Source organism: Dasypus novemcinctus, chromosome X (genome assembly GCF_030445035.2).
Source record: "Dasypus novemcinctus isolate mDasNov1 chromosome X, mDasNov1.1.hap2, whole genome shotgun sequence".
Taxonomy (NCBI): Eukaryota; Metazoa; Chordata; class Mammalia; order Cingulata; family Dasypodidae; genus Dasypus; species Dasypus novemcinctus.
The window spans coordinates 56,335,647-56,354,515 of record NC_080704.1 but is presented as its reverse complement, the minus strand read 5'-3'; the positions used below and the strand labels follow the sequence as shown (position 1 = coordinate 56,354,515).

General features: G+C 39.5%; 1 pseudogene; it reads left to right on the top strand.

The window, feature by feature from the left end:
- The first annotated feature begins 11 nt into the window (after nt 1-11).
- Nucleotides 12-8,925, top strand: LOC131277117 (dimethyladenosine transferase 1, mitochondrial pseudogene; annotated as a pseudogene).
- Nucleotides 8,926-18,869: the final 9,944 nt, after the last annotated feature.

The following is an 18,869-nucleotide window of genomic DNA, read 5'->3' as shown; positions in this document are numbered from 1 at the left end:
GAACTAGAGGAATGGCCAACCCCACCCAACCCCAGCTCCGCCAGACCTCTTCCTCCCAGCCTGGTGCCCAGGGACGCACCCGAAACCTGAGTAATGCCGGTGTCAGCCTGGCGCACGAATGAGAAGCCCCGTTGCCTCTAGGGAGGCTACCTGTGAGCACGTCGTTGAGAACTGATTTGCCTCCTCAATTCCCCACCACCCTCGACCGGACATTGAAGGTGACCCCAGCCACTTAATTGAGTGCTCTTTCTGAATCCGAAGGAGGCTCCTACACAGCACGGAGCAGGAGCATTTATAAAGCACTTGCGGTCCCCTGAACAAAGATCTGTATTGGGCTCCATCTGCACCGTTAAGGATTTATGCAGAGTCTGGGCATTCCGCGCAGCCCCTAGACTGAGGAAGGGTCTCTTTTTCCAAAGGAGCACTTATTTGCCGCTTACTGCATGCTTAGCTATGATGAGAGAAAGGAGAAGGAAACCCGGTTCAAGCGGAATCCCGACTTGACCTGACGAACTGAGTAAAACAGGTTTTAATCAGATGAATGCCTGCCTGGATGCAACAGGGCAAGTCATGCCTACCGGGCTTCAGCGTCCCTTTCGGTTAAAGGAGAGTGGGAGGAGCAGTGCTTTGCTTGGAAACACCAATGGCAATCGAGGAGAGATGTATAAGTCCCCACTTAAAAAAAGTCACAACATAAAGTTAAGTGGAGTTTTAACTCATACGTTAATATTCATGTATTACGAAAGAAAAATAGTTAACACAGTAAGAAGATATATAAATGTATGTACAGATTTTCGATATAATTAATAGGCCAGATGCACGAATACCAATTCCTTTCTTTAACAGCAAAATTCATGCCATAAGTTTTATGATTTTATGAATTAGATTTCCTTTAGGTTTTTTTTCCCCTCAATTTTCAAACCTATTCAATTAGAGTAAACACTGACCCCCTCTATGTCCCCATCCTGCAGATTCAGTCATTCTCAGGATTTTACACATTTGCGTCATCTACCCTCCTTTTTTTTTTTAACCTTTTCTTCTTTTGTTTTCCTTGCTGAACTACTTTGAGCAAATTCAAGACTATTCCACTACTCAAGTTACATCTCCAAGAAAAAATGGGCTTTTTTTCCTTTTTTACGTAACCTCAATGCTGTTTTCACACCTAACACAGCTTAACGGTAATGCCTTAGTTTCACACAGTTCATTCAGCTCATACTCAAATTCCCCCCACTAGACACTTATTTTCTGTCTTTTTTTTTTTTGGAGGTATGTGATTCCTGATGTATCCCAAGCACCTAGTAAAATGCCTGGCATTTACTAGGTGCTACAGTAGGTCCTCAATAAATATTTATTGACTGGGTGAATATTGATTTGTAGGAGTTAGTACTTTTTTTCATTTAATCTATACCTTTTCCAGTATGATTCTTTAAGAGATAAGGGGCTTTCAAAAACACAAATGATACCATTAGCTCACCTTAAAAATGAACATAATTCCTTAATAACATCAAATATTGAGTCAGTGTTCAATTCTCAAATAATTTTAAAGAGTGGTTTGAGTTCATACAAGGTCCACACATTGCAATTAATTAATTCCTCTCTTTAAATCTCCCTCTCTTAGTTTGTCAGTTCAGATTTTTTTTACTGTGGTAATATATATTAACGCAAAATTTGCCATTTTGACCATTTTTAAGTGTGTAATCAATGGCATTAATTGCTTTTACAATGTTATGCCACCATCACCACCTTCCATTACTAAAAATATTTCATCACCCATAATGGAAACTGCCCATTAAGCAATACTTCCCCATTTTCCCTTCCTCTGGCTCCTGGTAATCTCTAATCTACTTTTTGTTTCTGTGAATTTGCTTATTCTGAATATTTCATATAAGTGGAATGATACAATATTTGTCCTTTTGGGTCTGGCTTATTTCATTTAGCATAATGTTTTCAAGGTTTGCCCATGTCATAGTGTGTATCAGAACTTCATTTCTTTTCATGACTGAATAGTATTATTACGTTGTATGGAAATACCACATTTTGGTTATCCATTCATCTTTTGGTAGACACTTGGATTGTTTCCACCTTTTGGCTATTGTAAATAATGTAGCTGTGAACACTGATGTGCAAATATCTGTTTGAGTCCTTGCCTTCAGTTCTTTGGGGATATATACCTAAGAATGGAATTGCTGGGTCATATGGTAATTCTATGTTTAACTTCTTAAAGGACCACCAAAATGTTTTCCACAGCAGCTGTATCAATTAACATTCCCACCAGCAAGGCACAGGAGTTCCAATTTCTCCACATCCTCACCAACGCTTGTTACTTTCAATTTTATAAAAATAAAAGTCATCCTGTGGGTGTAAAGTGGTATCTCATTGTGGTTTTGATTTGCTTTTCCCTAATGGCTAATGATGTTGAGCATCTTTCATGTACTTATTGGTCATTTGTTTATCTTCTTTGGAGAAATGTCTATTCAGGTCCTTTGACCACTTTTTTTTGGTCTACTTTTTTTTTTTTTTTTAGATACCTGGGGATGGGAATTGAACCCAGGACCTCAAATGTGGGTAGCTGGCACTCAAACACTGAGCCACATCGACTTCCCTGAGTTGGTTTTATCGTTCGTTTTGCTTGTTGTTTGTTTTTTTTCTTTTCAGGAGGCACCAAGAACCTAACCCATGACCTCCCATGTAGTAGGTCGGAGCTCAACTGTTTGAGCCACATCTCAACAGTGGAGCCAAGGTCCACTTTTTAATTGGTTTGTCTTTTTTTCCCCTGAGTTGTAGGAGTCCTTTATATATTTTGGATATTAAACCCTTATTTTTCCCATTCTGTAGGTTGTCTTTTCACTTTTCACTTTCTTGATAATATCCTTCTCTTAAAGCAGTTTTATTGAGAGATATTCACATACCATACAATCTATCCAGAGTGTGCAATCAATGGCTTTTAGTTTAATCACAGTGTTGTGCATTCAGCAGCACACAAAAAAATTTTAGAACAATTTCATTACTCTGAAAAGAAAAACTCCACCTTCCTTAGCAGTCACCTCTCATCCCCTCTATCCTTCCCCAGCCCTTCATAACCACTAATCTAATTCCATCTTTACAAATTGATTAATATTTACATTTTATATCAATGGAATCATACAAGATATTAGTACTTTGCATCTGGTGTTTTGTTTTGTTTCGTTTTGCCTGATATGAACAACTTGTAACTTTAGCATACATTTGTTCCATTTCAAAGAAAAATGGCCTTATATATGCAGTATTACCCATATTCATATTTCGCATGGGATTTTACTATGCTATGCAGTCCCATGTTACATTTTTGAACTTTTTTCTAGTAATATACATGACCTTAGATGTTCCTTTTTAACAACTGTCATACCCATATAATAACTCTGCTAGTTACAAACACTATGTTGTGCTTTTACCTTTTCTATTCATTTCCAAAGATTAATGAACAAACTTCTTAGCAATTTTGCACAGGTTAATCCCCAGCTTGCCATTCTCTAACTTCATCCTTTTTTCTGGTGACCTATAATGTAATTACTAACTCCATGAGTTTATGCAATATATTTAGTTCGTAATAGTGCAATCATACTTAGTGCAATCATATTTGTCCTTTGGTGTCTGGCTTGCTTCACTCAACATAATGCCCTCCAGGTTCATCTATGTTGTCATATGCTTCATGACTTCATTTCTTCTTACAGCTGCACAATATTCCATCGTGTATATACACTATAGCTTGTTTATCCATTCTTCAGTTGATGGACACCTGAGTTGTTTCCACCTTTTGGCAATTGTGAATAATGCCCCCAATAATATCCTTTGATGCATCAAAGTTTTAAATTTTTATGAAGTCCAACTTATCTACTTTTTCTTTGGTTGAGTGTGCTTTTGGAGTTATTTGTAAGAATCCATTGCCTGACACAAGGTCCTGGGGATTTTGTCCTGTTTTCTTCTAAGAGTTTTATGTTTTTCTTATATTTAGGTCATGGATACATTTGGAGTAAAGAAACTTTAGATTACATAAAGGTTACATAAAAAATATAGGGGATTCCCATATGCCCCACTCCCTCCTTCTCCCCCATTTTCCCCCATTAACAACATCTTTCATTAATGTGGCACATTTGCTAAAATTGGTGAACATGTATTGAAACATTGCTACTCACCATGGACTATAGTTTACATTATATTTACAAATGACCCAGCACAATTTTATAGGTTATGAAAATGTATAATGACCTGTACCTATCATTGCAATGTCATGCAGGACAATTCCAATGTCCTGAACATGCCCCCATGTTACACCTGTTCTTCCCTCTCCCTCCCCTCAGAACCTCTGGTGGCCACTGCCTTTATACTGGAGTTAATTTTTATATATAGTACAAGGTCCAATGTTATTCTTTTGCTTGTGGATATCCAGTTTTCCCAGCATCGTTTGTTGATCCTTAAATCTCTTTTAATCTATAGGATTTCTCTCTCTCTCTCACTCTCTTTTTTTCCTTACAAATTATTTGTTGAGGAAAACTGGGTCATTTGTAGAGTTTCCCACAATGTCGATTTTGCTGCTTGCACCCTGAGGGATCTTTCCACATGTTCTTCTGTCCCCTGTATTTTCTGTAAATTGGCAGTTAGACCTAGAGGCTTGATTAGATTCAGATATGAGGTTCTTTTTTTATTTTTTTCCTTGTTGGTGTTTGTTTTGGCCATACTACTGAAATGATTAACTTTTTTTTTCAATTCAGTCCCTAGATCATTCTCTAGCTTTCTTTCAATTGACATTTTCATCCCTAGACTACCTTTTTCAGCCACAATCCCATTGATAAACCAGCTGCATTAGTTCTACTCATATTATGTCTTACCATCAACTCTATCAATTTCCGCAATTTTACTGTTAATTACAACTTCTACATACATTAAGCATCAGTAGTCCTTCTCTGCCCTCCTATCTCCTAATAACCTGTACTCTAGATTTTAACACCATGCGTTTATTCTTCGTATTTAGTTCACATTAGTGAAAATGCAATATTTGTTCTTTTATGGCTGGATTATATCACTTAGCATAATGTCTTCAAGATTCACGTATGTTATCATATGTGTCCCAATTTTTAAAAAATCCATTTCACTTTAAAGACTATAAATACATCTTCAATTATGAAATAAAAAGAATCTCCATTAAGTGTTGAACCCAAAATATCAAGATCTACTGAAAAAGAAGCTGTAAGACAGTTACGCTTTAAAAAGTTAAGCATTTTTCATATAATTAACTCTGACAGAACTCTTCAAATTGTTAATTTTTTTCACTCAAGACACTCAACCAAAGCCACCTGGCAACTATTGCTCAAAAATGTGTCTTCCAAAGCAACCACCAGATTCTCAGGCCTTCGTTGAGGGGCTAGGTTAAAGCTTGTAAATAAGGTAGCTAAAGAGATCGTTTAGGCACAGAAAAAAGAATGGATGACAGCACCTTTAAGGATCTAGGTGTAAAACAACCTATTCCCTAATGGTTGCTGCCAGAGTGACAGTTATCTAACCCAAGGTCTCATTCTACCTGGGTGTAAAACTTCAGCTCCCTCCCCGCTCACTAGTTACCCACCCCAAGCCAAAGCAAAGGGCTTCTCTTCCCTCCCGAGCCCCCCCCCCACCCCCTCCCACAAGGAGAAAAAGAGAAAAATAACCAAAACCCCAAAGTAGAAATGTGAGATCCAGTGCAATAGCTTTTCCAAAGGCCACATGCATAGCTCATCTTCCTTTTGAAATACAACCCTTCATCTCCTATCTCACCATTTCATAACACATACAAACGCAAAAAAAAAAAAAAAACCACCTCTTCAATATTTCACATCCATCAACTTAACCCACAGATCTGCCCAACCTCATGGCTCCCCAATTTCTCCGTCTCCCCGCTACCTCAGCTGCAATAACACACCTCATAAACCCTCCACCCTCCGTTCTCCAAACGCCCGGAGCCCCCACCTCCCAACTCCCCTGACAGGATTAACTTTTAAAAATACATGTTATCATGTGGAATAAAAGAAATCCACACTTGCTTGCTTAACACAATCCCATTCATCTGGGATCTGCTCCACACATTATGAATTCTCTTTGCTCATCTATGTTGTTGAGAGTGTGGATAGTTTTTTTTCATTCTCATTGCTGTGTGCTACTTCATCGTAGAATATATCACAAATTACTTTACATTCTATTATTGATGGGCATTTGCGTTTTCCCACTTTTTGACTTTTATTATAAATAGTGCTCCTATGAATATTCATGTTGAGCAACTGAATGCCTGCATCATGAACTTTACTGGGTATTGCAAAATTACTTTCCAGAGCACCAATGTGTACTTCCACCTACTGTGTTCAAGAGTCCCTTTCCCCACATCCTTAGCTGGAAATGTGGGACTGCTTAATGTTTGCCAGTCTGCTGGATATGAAATGGTACCTCATTGTCATTTTAATTTTGCATTTTTCTAATTACTAAAGAGATTGGGTGATCTTTTCATATTTTACATAGATTGGCCATTTCAGGTCTCTTCTGGGAATGACCTGTTCATGTCTGTTTTCCATTTTTTGATTGTATTGTTTGTCCTTTTCTTATTATTTGTAGATGTTCTTTATATATTCTAGAATCTAGATATCTTTGTCACACACATCAAAGACTCTGGATGACAAATTCATTGCATTTGGTGAATACATTTTGGAGCACTGCTGCACCACATGGATAATAGTTTACATTGTAGTTTACACTCTCCCCCAGTCCATTCAGTGGGATATGGCAGGATATATAATGTCCTGCATCTGTCCCTGCAATATCATTTAGGACAACTCCAAGTCCTGAAAATGCCCCGACATCACATCTCTTCTTCCCTCTCCCTGCCCTCAGCAACTCCCGTGGCCACTGTCTCCACATCAGTGATATAATTTCTTCCATTGCTAGAGTCACAATATTTCTATAGTAGAATATCAGTAAGTCCACTCTAGTCCATATTTTATTCCTCTATCCTGTGGACCCTGGGATGGTGATGTCTACTCCACCTCTAAATAGAGAGGAGGCTTAGATCCCACATGGCCGATGTGGGAGGAGTGGGGTGAGGTGGGATGTGGGGTATATGGGAACCTCTTATATTTTTTAATGTAACATTTTTTTGTGGTCTATGTATCTTTAAAAAAGACAATTAAAAAAACATGAAAAAAATATAAAAACATTATACTACTTCTGGGAGGTATTTCAGAGTCCAAAACCTAAATAACTTATTTCTTTTAAAAAGACAAATTTAATTTTACTTAAAATTATACATTTGATAATTTTCTGTAATATTGTTAACAGTAATAGTAATAGTTATTAAATGCTTCCTACAGGCCAAGCACTGTGCTAAAGGTATTGCATATTTTACATCATGAAATAACTCTGATGCATGTAAAAAAAAAAGAAAAGCAAAACACTGGATGAAAACAATCAAGTCAGCGAAGCTCAGGGTCAGGCATAGGGTGGATCTTTCCTTTTTAAATGCCAGGTTTTGCAATTAAGAGAAATATTTCTAGTAGGTGCTGTGGGAAAGAGGTTTGAGAGCAGACGCTTAAAAATGCCTGTCATATTTTACAGCCTTTGTAGCCATTCTGGTTTATGGTTTCTGGGGCATTTTAAATGGTCTCATAATTACAGAGATACAAATTGGAGCAATGAGATTCCATTTTCACATATTGGACTGGCAAAAAAGTGATGAAATTACTACTCTGATGGTGGCCAAATGGTGATTTTCTTTTACATGTATAGCTGGGATTCTACTACGAGGAAGAGCTTTCCGTATTTGTTTGTTTGTTTGTTTGTTTGTTTAATCAGTATGGAAGTCATGGCTGTTCGATTCGGGAGATTATTAAATTGTTTAAACTACAAGCCGTGAAGCAACTCTCCCAGAATTTCCTCCTGGACTTGAGGCTGACAGATAAAATTGTAAGAAAAGCTGGCAGTCTGACCAATGCTTGTGTTTATGAAGTGGGTTCCGGGTGGGGGGGGGGGGGAGTCCCAAAAGCCATTCTTAATGCCAATGTTGCAAAACGTCTGGTGGTTGACAAGGACACTGGATTTATTCCTAGATTACAGAGGCTTTCGGAAGCAGCCCTGGGAAAACTGAAAATAGTCCATGGAGATGTGTTGACATTTAAAATAGATAAGGTGTCTCCAGAAAGTCTTAAAAGACCATGGGAGGATGATCCTCCAGATGGCCATATTATTGGAAATCTTCCTTTTAGTGTATCAACTCCACTGATTATCCAGTGGCTTGAAAGCGTTTCTCGTAGAAATGGACCTTTTGCTTATGGCAGAACCCAGCTAACTTTGGCTTTTCAAAAGGAGGTAGCAGAGACTCACAGCCAACACAGGAAGCAAACAGCGTAGTCGGCTTTCCATCATGGCCCAGTACCTCGGCAAAGGTCATACAAACTCTATAATTCCAGGTCGGGCATTTGTCCCCAAGCCAGAGGTGGACGTTGGGGTTGTGCACTTCACCCCCTTGGTCCAACCCAGGATGGAGCTGGTGGAAAAAGGCGTGCAGAACATGTTCCAATTCCGGAGGAAATACTGCCATCATGGACTTGGCCTGTTGTTCCCTGAGGCTCATCGCATTGAAAGCACTGAGAAACTGTTACACCTGGCAGAAGTGGACCTGACTCTTGGGTCCCAACATCTCTCCATCTCCCATTTCAAGAGCCTCTGTGACGTGTATAGAAAAATGTGTGACAAGGATCCACTCCTCTTCACTTACAACTTCAGAGACGAACTCAAGCACAGGAAAGGTAGAAATCAGGAAAACAAGGACGATGTGGAAGTTGCAGACTCGAGCAGCTACACTAGGTGCTCACAGCCTACAGAAGGCTGATTTTCATAAGCCACCCTTTCGTCTTCTCCAGAATAAGAATACCAATGACCAGGAAAAAAAAAAAATCAATTGCTATCATTATTTATTTTGATGTTCAAATAGTTCTAGTTTTGGCCAGTAGGAGTCCCCTTGAGCAGCTTCTGTGTCTTTGACATGTCTCCATTATTTTTTTTCCAATATTTATTGTGGTAACAAATACACAACACAAAAATTTCCCCTAAAACCACTCTAAGTGTATAATTCAGTGTTATTAATTACATCAACAGTGTTCTGTAACCATCACCACAATCTGTTACCAAAAGTTTTACCACCCCAAATAGAAACTCTGTACCCATTCAGCAATAACTCCCCATTCTTCTCTCTTCCCAGTCCTGATAACCTTAATCTACTTTCTTGTGTCTGTGAATTTGCTTATTCTAGATATTTCATATAAGCAGAATCATATGATTATTTGTCCTTTTATATCTGGATTATTTTACATAGCATAAAGTTTTCAAGGTTTACCAATGTCATAGCATGTATCAAAACTTCATTTCTCTTTACGGCTGAGTAGTATTCCATTGTATGGAAATACCACATTTTGATAATCCATTCATCTATTGATGGACACTTGGGTGTTTCCAACTCTTGACTATTGAGAATAAGGCTGGTATGAACATTGTTATACAAGTATCTGTTTGAATCCCTGCTTTCAGTTCTTTGGGGTATATACCTAAGAGTGGAATTGCCAGGTTAAATGATAATTGTATAGTTAACTTTTTGAAGAATTACCAAATTGTTTTCCATAGTGGCTATACTATTTTACATTCCCAGCAGCACTTTTTACAAATGACATGATCTTACATAAAGAAAATCCTAAGGAATACACAAGAAAACTACTACAACTAATAAATTCAGCAAAGTTGCAAGGTACAAGGTCAATGTACAGAAATCATGTTTTGTTTTGTTTTTTGAGGTAACAGGGGTTGAACCCAAGACCTTGTATGTAGGAAGCTGACTCTCAACCACTGAAACACATCAGCTCCCCTGAGTTGTTTTTTGGTTTGTTTGTTTTGCTTGTTGTTCACCCTTGTTTTGTTTTTTTTCAGGAGGCATCAGAAACCGAACCCAGGACCTCCCATGTGGGAAGCAGGTGCTCAACCACTTGAGCCACATCTGCTCTCCTGTTTCCAATATTTTGCAATTACAAACCTTGTTGCAATGAATAACCTTGTGCATATGTATTTTCACATTGTTGGAGGCATATCTTCAGGGTAAATTGCTAGAAATAAATTACTGGATCAAAAATAAACATGAAAAAATAAACAAAAAACAAAATAAACAAAATAACAAACAAATGTGATGGGAAGCAGGTATAGCTCAGTGGTTGAACGTGTACTTCCCATGCACGAGGTCCTGGGTTCAACCCCTGGGACCTCCAAACAACAACAACAACAACAACAACAACAACAAAAAACCCATGAACTATTATAACAAATGTATATACAACACCACTACATAGTGTTAAAAATAGGGGGTGTATGGAAAAATATATCAAGTATATGGTATGGACCATAGTTAATGGTAATAATCTGACTGATGCTTTTTCATAACCTGTAATGAATGTTCCACAACAATGTAAGGTGTTGGTGGAGGGGCAAAGTACAGGAATTCTGCGCATTATGCATGATTGTTCTGTAAGCTCGCAACTTCTCTAATATAAAATAGATAAAAAAATAAATGCACGGGGAACGAATGTGGCTCAAGCGGTAGAGCTCATGCTTCCCACATGGGAGGTCCCGGGTTTATCCCTGGTGCCTCCTAAAAGCAAAACAAAAAAACAAACAACAAGCAAACAAACAAACAAAAAAACAACTCAGGGGAGCCGATGTGGCTCAGTGGTTGAGTGCCGGCCTCCCACATTTAAGGTCCGGAGTTCAATCCCCAGCCCTGCTACCTAAAAAACAAACCACCACCACACGCACATACTGTTTTGTTATATATCGAATTCCCCACTGTTGAGATTGTAAAAAGACCATTTTTAAAAGCACAAAGAAGAAAGCCTGCTATGTACACGGAAAAGCAAACAGCCCTTCTCACTGCCATCCATAGTCCATTTAGGTTTTTTTAAACAAATCAATTTTATTGATACTCATTGATAAAGCATACAGTCCACCCAAAGTGTACAATCAATGGAATCACATAGCTGTACATTCATCACATCAATCATTACTAGAGCATTTTCACTATTTCAACAATAATAATAGTAAACAACAAAAAAGATGAACAAGAAAACTCTTCACCTCTCCATCTCTCTAGGCTTCCCCTGTTGTACATAACTGCTATTTCTGGCCACTCCTGCACACTCATTTATTTATCTATTAAGCCATTTTATTGAGATATAATCATACACCACATGATCCATCCAAAGTGTATAAGCCAGAGATTCTTAACCTTTTTTGCCCCACATACCCCTTTTTCAGTCAGGTGAAAACCACAGACCCTTTCTCAGATTGTAGTGGCAGATGGTTGTATGATACCCAACATTGGCATGTCTTTAACTTAAATTCTAGGATTATTCAAAATTACGTTTTACAGCTTTCCCATAATTTCAATACCTGATAACCTAACGCTTCAACATGTGTTCAAACTGTCATTTTCAGCAAATATTTAGAAATTCGAGTTTGCCCATGGTGTCGTAAAACCATCTCCACTATACTTACCAACCTTTTTTTTTAAATGTGGGAAGGAGGCACCCTATGGCTTGAGCTACCCCCGCCCCCCCTTACCAACCATTTTGCAGGCAGTTATCCGCTGCACTCAGAAAATGCTACATCAAAATAAAAATCACTCTAAGTCCACACTATACTATGTATTATTTAATAAATATATCACACCTGCACCAACATGTCCCCACAAGAATGCTTTAAATGCATAAAATAAAATGACAAAGGAAATCAGTTGCATATATTGAAATAGTCACTTAAATAAAAAACATATGACATAATACAAATTAAATAATAATCCAATACATAAAAAATATAGGCAAGTTAAATTTTATTTTTAAAATATGAAATGAATACTACTGTAATTTATTGCATATATTCATAGGTGAAGGAAATGTTAGATTTCAGTTAGAGGTTAGAGAAAATAAAGATAAGTTGATTTTTTTCAATTCAAGCTCACGGACCTCCTGAAATCTTTCTATAGACCCCTGATTAAGAACCCCTGGTATAATCAATGGCCCTTAGTACAATCACAATTCTGTGCATTTGTTACCACAAAAAATTTGAGAAAAATTTCATTACTCCGAAAAGAAACACTCCACACCCCTTGACAATCCTCCCCCAGCCCTACATAACCACTAATCTAATTTAATCTTCATAAATTGACCTTTATTTACACCTTATATAAATGGAATCATAAAATATGTAGTACTTTGTGTCTGGCTTCCTTTGTCTAACACAATATTGGTTTCATTTTTATGATATTAACATCTTATAGTATTAACATATATTTGTTCAACTTCAAAGAAAAACGGTCTTATATATACAATTTTACCCATATTCATATTTCGCATGCGGTTTTACTATACAGTTCCATGTTACATTTTTTAGCTTTCCTTTTAGTAATATACATAACCTTACACTTTGCCTTTAAACCACTTTCATACCCACATAATAGTACTGCTAATTACAAACACTATGTTGGATTTTCACCTTTTCTTTTCATTTCCAAAGATTAACACACATCCTTTTTACCAATTCTTCACAAGTCAACCCTCAGCTTCCATTCTCTAACCTCATTCTATTTTCTGGTGACCCATATTCAAGTTATTAACTCCATGAGATTACAAAATATAGTTCATAGTAGCACAATCATACAGTCTTTGTCCTTTTGTGTCTGGTTTGCTTCACTCAACATAATGTCCTCCAGGTTCATCCAAGTTATCATATGCTTCACGACTTCATTTCTTCTTACAAATTCTTCTTACATATTCTTGCAAAATATTCCATCTTGCAGATAAACCACAGTTTGCTTATGCATTAATTGGTTGATGGACGCTGGTTGTTTCCAATTTTTGGCAATCGTGAATAATGCCACTGCGAACACTGGTGTGCAGATGTCTGTTTGTGTCACCGCTCTCAGTTCTTCAGGGTATATACCCAGTAATGGTATTGCCGGTAGTGTTTAGAATTTTTACATCTATGTTCATGAGGTATATTGGTCTGTAATTTTCTTTTCTTGTAGTGTCTTTATCTGGCTTTGGTATTAGGGTGATGTTGGTTTTATAAAATGTGTTGGGTAATTTCCCTCCTCTTCAATTTTTTGGAGGTGTTAAACAGGATTGGTGCTAATTCTTCTTGAAATGCCTGGTAGAATTCACCTGTGAAGCTATCTGGTCCTGAACTTTTCTTTGTTGGGAGATTTTTGATGACTGATTCAATCTCTTTAATGTGATTGGTTTATTAAGTTCTTGTATTTCTTGTGGCGTCAGTGTAGGTTGTTTGTGCATTTCTAGGAATTTGTCCATTTCATCTAGGTTGTCTAGTTTGTTGGCATACAGTTTCTCATAATATCCTCTTACGAACTTTTTTATTTCTGTGGGGTCAGTCGTAACTTTGCCCCTTTCATTTCTGATTTTATTTATTTGCATTTTCTCTCTCTTTTTCTTTGTTAGTCTAGCTAGGGGTTTGTCAATTGTATTGATTTTCTCAAAGAACCAGCTTTGGTTTGGTTGATTTTCTTTATTGTTTTTTTGTTGTTGTTGTTCTTAATTTCATTTATTTCTGCTCTAATCTTTATTATTTCTTTCTTTCTGCTTGCTTTGGGATTGGTTTGCTCTTCTTTTTCTATTTTCTCTAGTTGTTCAGTTAAATCTTTCAGTTTAGTTCTTTTCTTGTTTTTTTTTTATCTTACTTTTATCTTTTTTTTTTTTAAAGATACATAGATTACACAAAATCTTGTTTTCAATATAGGTGTTTAGGGCTATAAATTTCCCTCTCAAGGCTGCCTTCGCTGTATCCCATAAATTTTGATAAGTTGTGTTCTCATTTTCATTTGTATCAATATATTTACTGATTCCACTTGCAATTTCTTCTTTGACCCATTGATTTGTCTGAAATTAATATAACTACCTCTGCTCTTTTATGGTCACTATTTTCATGGAGTAACTTTTTCCAACATTTCACTTTCAGCCAGTTGTATCCCTTGGTCTAAGGTGAGTTTCTTGTAAGCAGCATATGGATGTCTCATGTTTTTTAATCCATTCTGTTAGCCTGTATTAAAAATATATTTATTTAATTTATTTATTTCTCCCTACCCATTCATCGTTTGCATTTGGTGTGCCTGCTTGCTGTGTGCTGGTCTTTTCAGGAGGCAATGGGAGCTGAACCCAGGACCTCCGATGCAGGAGGGAGTGCCTAATTGCCTGAGCCACCTCCACTCCTTACTTTGTTGTGTCTCTCATTATGCTTTCCTTTTGTCTCTTGTTGCATCATCTTATTGCATCAGCTTGCCGCACTGGCCCATCACATCAGCTTGCTGTCTTGCTCATCTTTCTTTAGGAGGCACCAGGCACTGAACCTGGGACCTCCCATGTGGTGGGCAGGAGCTCAATCACTTGAACCACACCCACTTCCCAGCCTGTATCTTTTGATTGGGGAGTTTAATCCATTCACATTCAATGATATCACTGTAAATGTATTATTTACTTTCACCATTTTATTCTTTGGTTTTCATATGTCATATATTTTTATCTTTTTATTCTTTTGGTTATCCTTTCTCTAGTCTTTCTTCTTTAGTCTCCTCCAGGCCCCTCTTTCCTGTATTTTTATTTCAGGTTCTAAGTTTTCCTTTTATATTTCCTGCAAAGGAGAATTCTTTTTTGCAAACTCTCTTAGTTTCTGTTTGTTTGTGAATAGTTTATTCTTGCCTTCATATATGAAGGACAGTTTTGCTGGATAAAGAATTCTTGGCTGGCAGTTTTTCTCTTTCAGTACACTAAATGTATCATATCGCTGTCTTATCACCTCCATGGTTTCTGAAGAGAAGTCCATGCTAAGTCTTACAGGGTGTTCCTTATATGTGATGGTTTCCTTCCCCTTGCTGCTCTGAGAATTTTCTCTCTGTCTTTGACATTTGATATTCTGAGTAGTATGTTTCTTGGAGTAGGTCTATTTGGATTTATTCTTATTGAGATATGGTGTGCTTCTTGGACATGTAAGTTTATTTCTTTCATGAGAGTTGGGAACTTTTCTGTTATTATTTCCTCAAATACTCTTCCTCCCCCCTTTCCCTTCTCTTCTCCTTCTGGAACTCCCATGACATATATGTTGTTGCATTTTGTGTTGTCATTCAACTCTCTGAGCCCCTGCTCAATTTTTTCCATTCTTTTCTCTCTTCAACTTCAGCTGTTCTGTCTTCTGTATCACTTATTCTTTCTTCTATCATTTCAAGTCTGCTGTTTGCCTTTGCTGCTGTATGCCTCTAATTTTTATCTCACCTATTGTGTCTTTCATTCCAATGAGCTCTGTTACTTTTTAAATTCAGTTTTTCAAATTCTTCTTCATCCTCATTCACTGTCTTCTTGATGTCTTTTATCTCTTTAGCCATGTGTCTTTCAACTCATTAATTTGATTAAGAAAATTTGTGTGCATCTCATTGATTAGTTGTCTCAAATACTGCGTCTCTTCTGGGGTTTTCATATATTCCTCTTCTTGGGCCATTTCTTCCATTTTCTTAGTATGGCTTGAAATTTTTTTCTTTTGTCTAGGCATCTGACTAGGATGGTGAGTTTACTCAGATCTTGATTTCTCTTTCTTTCATAGGGTTTTAGTGGCGGGAGTCTGTGTGTTATTGCTATTTGATTTTTGTTTCAACCTCTTCTGTGTCTTTAGGATTGTCCCTGTTGGTTGCTCAAATCTGCGCCCTGTAATGAGTTGCGTACCTACTTTCTAGGGCATTGGTGGGGGAGGGAGGTTGTAAAGACTGGAAAAAGCCTCTCATTTACTTTTGCTTTCTTCAAGTGCATTTTCTTTGTCTGTCAGCAGAAGGCGTTCTTTGGTATCTCTCCGTTCAAAGCCTGGTTTGTGTGTGTTTGCTGCATCATAGAGGGATCAATACCACAGAGGCTCCTGCCTAGAGGCTAAGAGCCTTGTAATTCAAACTTTCTTATAGGCAGTTCTCCAACCTTTGGTGGCAGCCCCCTCCCTTTTCCCAGGTAGGAAATAATTCCACTCCCCTCTGCGTCCTCAACAACCAGTCCTGGTCAGGAGAGAGGGAGATTGTGAGGGTCTGATCTCTTTAGTCCCTTGCTGGCTCCTAAGGCAAACAATGATGCAGCCCCTCCCGGCCTGGAAGGGCTTGTGAGACACAACAGACCAAATTTATGGGTCAAAAACGGAGTCATTCTTAGGCTTTGACCCTCTCTCTCCCCTTTTCTGGGGGGGTGGATCCCTGGGGCCCCCTTTGTCTATAGCCACCAGCCCTGAGGCCTGAGAATTTAAAAATGTCTATAAGGTGGGGGAGGATGCCTGCATTTGCAGCTGTGGCTTTTAACTCAGAGCTTCGCCATTGTGATTCTTTTCCTTTGTCTCTCTCTCTCTTCTGGGAAGTGTCCAGCCTTCCCCTGGTGTGCTAAACCCTAAAAGATTTTTTTTCCAGTCTATTTCTGCCTGTCCTCTAGCTGTTTTTCTGGGAGAGAGAAGAGAGTCCTGTGTCTTTCTCATCTACCATCTTCCCGGAAGTCCATGTTTTAAGATGGAAGGATTTAATTTCCCAAGGACTGAGCTTTACAAATGTTTTAATTTCACCAGCCCTGACTGAGCCATTCTGTGACCACAATGGTCCAAGACAAATTGAGACTAACCTATCATCATGTCTGGACATAGGCAAAAACATGAACTTTGGCCAAAACTCCAAAATGCCCAAATTACTCCCTATCCTGGCTCATCTACTGCTTCTTTACCAATTGCAACTTTAGCCTTCCTCTATTTTTCCCTCCTTCTAGATAAGAGGTATTAAGATTGTTGATCATACAATTACCTCCAGAGCAATCCAGAGCAAATTTCAGCTTCCTTAAACCTTCCCCACCTCCTAACATAAGCCCACTTCCTCAAAATCACCTAACATAAACCCAAATCCTATACTAAGTGCTTTCTGCCATTCTCTTCTGCTAGCTGAGATACCCCCACTGTTACCCACAGTGTGCATTGTCCATCTTTGCAATGAGCAATAACCTCAACTTGCTCAGCCACAGATGCGTTCCCAGTAGTCTTTGACTAGAGAGGGCTTGGACAGCATTTACGGAATTTGCTGCAAGTTCAAGAGCTCTTTGGAACCCTCTCTGTGGATGACCTTAATCCATGGGGTCCTAATGAAGTGACCTTAAGCAGCAAGAACACCATTAAATGGAAGGAGAGTCTGAGGTCTAGACTGATGAAGTGAGTTCTTCGAAGTCCCACCATGAACTGGTAGCCAGGCAGAAACTGGCAACCGTGGCTACTGACCCCTAAGATGGGGTGCATCCAGGAGCCCTGGACCTGTGCCCACAACCCTTCCTGGCCCAGCTGGGCCCCAACAAAAGGATGACAGCGTCCTTCCTGCATATGCCCCAGACCTACCAGGCAGGGTTTGCATGCTTCATTCCCTCCTTGCCCAAGTGTTCTCTCTATAGAAGGGGGCAGTAAGATTCCAGGATGAAGTGAGGGCTAATGGAACCCTCACACCTGGCTGGGTTGCCTTGAGGCCTCAGCTTAAAGGGGCCTCATCTTCCTTGGTAAGCTGCTCTGTGTCCTCAAGTTCAGACCCTCACAGACCCTGGCACCAGACACATCACTCATTCTCAGCTCTAAATTTGCCTTGACCCATCTCCCTGCCTTGGCCCAAGCCATTGCCCTCTGCCTGGGTTGCTCTTCCTTCCCTTCTCATCTTTGAGCTCTTTTTCCCACCTTCTGCCCCTGGGACTACCCCTCTCTGGGCAGACTCTCTCTCCATAACCCTTATCATGTGGAACTGTCTGATTGTCTCCCCACTAGACAATGCCTGTGTCTCTGTCCTGTCTGGAGCCCCCAAGGCCTGCACTGAGCTGGGCTTCCAGGAGATGTCTGTCCGGCAAGGGTTGACCACAGGACTCCATCAACCAGCCGAATAGTGGGGCTGGTACTCAAGCTCTTCTCCATCGACCTTCTCCCTGCCTGGGAGGGATCAGCCCAGCAGATGACCCTCTGACTTTGGGGAAGGGCATAAGGCCTCTCCTCACCCTGGAGCCCATTGCCCTCAGCTTCCCAGCCCAGCCCACCTGCAGGTTGCCTGCCCTCCCACACATGCGCTTCCTTCCAGAACCAGCTTGGGCCTCCTCATAGCCCCTGGTACTCCCGGGTGCCTCCCTTCCTACTGTTCCTTTCCCCAGGTCCTTTTGCCACCCCAAGACCTTAAAGCCATGACCTCATGTCTAGCTGTCAAGGCTAAGGGCAATTATGCCTCCTGAGTCCTCATCCTCTGCCAGGAGCATTATTCCCAGGACACATCCTCCACTGGGCTCCCAGCCCTTGTTCCTTGTGAAAAACAACTCCATCCCAACAGAATCAGTAGCACCCAGAGCTCCCAACAGAGGTCTTTGATGATGATTTCTTAGAAGAAAAATTCAGCTACACTCAGGAAATTCAGAAGCTGCTGCCCTCGAGGAAATTCTTATAGAGTCCAAGACCTTCTAGTTGGAGTTGCTCAGCAAAGCACTGGCTCCCCGGCCCCACACCCCCATGTCAGCACTCCATTTCCTTCTTTCCCCTTGGCAACATGGCCTTGAGTCCTGTGAGCCTCCCAAGCCCTGTGGACATGCGACCACATTGAGACCCTGGCACATATTCCCAGAGTGTGTGGCATGGACCAGAACTCACGATTACTTCTGCACACCAACCAGCCACCTAAGCATCCATCCATCCATCCATCCATCCATCCATCCATCTATCTATCTATCCAACTCAGGGACAGTTCTCTAAAATGG